Here is a 1,441-nt window from a genome sequence, read left to right as displayed (position 1 = left end):
GATACAGAAATGTGTGGGTTTTTTTGTTTTTGTTTTTGTTTTTTTTTAACTAATTCCTTTAATTAAGCTCTAAATGTTGCCATGAATAAAATGGGAAAAATACTGAATTTCTTTATTTACTTGTTGGCCTAAAAGTAATCTGTTGTTGATCCCAGTTGACCCAAGATTCTAAAATACATATTTTTCCTCTTACCTGTAGTGCTATTTATGGATCTACAGTGGCATGCAAAAGTTTGGGCACACCTGGTCAAAATTTCTTTTACTGTGCATAGTTAAGTAAGTAGAAGATAAACTGATCTCCAAAATGCATGATGTTAAAGACAAAATATGCTTTTCATGATTTTATGCATTTAAGTGTATAATTTTTGTTTTGTACAATTTCAGAGTGAAAAAAGGAAAGGAGCACCATGCAAAAGTTTGGGCACCCCAAGACATTTGAGCTCTCAGACAAATTTTACCATGTCTCAGACCTTAATTTAGCTTGCTCTGGCTTGTTCACAATCATCATTAGGAAAGGCCAGGTGATACAAATTTTTTTATTCTGAATCCTGAAACCTTGTCCCAACAATCAGCAGCCTTGGGCTCCTCTAGACAGTTGTCTTGCATTCTGAAAACTAAAATAACTGATGCCCACAAAGCAGGAGAAGGCTATAAGAAGATAGCAAAGTGTTTTCAGGTTGCTGTTTCTTCAGTGCGTAATATAATAAAAAAATGGCAGTTAACAGGAACTGTGGAGGTCAAGTTGAGGTCTGGAAGACCAAGAAAACTTTTTGAGAGAGCTACTGGTCGTGTTTGTTAGAGAGGCAATCAAAACACCAGCAAAAGGCCTGCAGAAAGATTTATCAGATTCTGGTGGTGGTGCGCTGTTCTACTGTGCAGTGACACCTGTACAAATATGACCTTCATGGAAGAATATTCAGAAGAAAACCTTTCCCGTGTCCTCACCACAAAATTCAGTGTCAGAAGTTTTCAAAGGAACATCTAAACAAGCCTGATGCTTTTTGAAACAAGTAAAAATAGAACTTTTTGGACACAGTGAGCAAAGGTTTGTTTGGAGAAAAATGGATGCAGAGTTTCATAAAAAGAACACCTGTCCAACTATTAACTGTTAAACATGGGGTGGATTGATCATGCTTTGGGCTTGTGTTGCAGCCAGTGGAACATTTCTAGGTGTAGAGGGAAGAATGGATTCAATCAAATTCCTGTAAAATCTGGAAGCAATCATCATACCATCTGTATAAAAAAAAAAAAAAAAAAAAAAAAGCTGAAGATAAAGAGAGGATGGCTTCTACAACAGGACAATGATTCCAAAGACACTTCGATATCAACAATGGACTACCTTAAGAGGAGCAAGCTGACAGGTTTGCCATGGCCCTCACAGTCTCTCAACCTAAACATCATTAAAAATCTGTGGATAGACCTCAAAAGAGCAGTGCATGCA

The sequence above is a fragment of the Epinephelus fuscoguttatus genome, linkage group LG6 (genome assembly GCF_011397635.1).
Source record: "Epinephelus fuscoguttatus linkage group LG6, E.fuscoguttatus.final_Chr_v1".
Taxonomy (NCBI): Eukaryota; Metazoa; Chordata; class Actinopteri; order Perciformes; family Serranidae; genus Epinephelus; species Epinephelus fuscoguttatus.
This window is presented reverse-complemented; position numbering follows the sequence as displayed.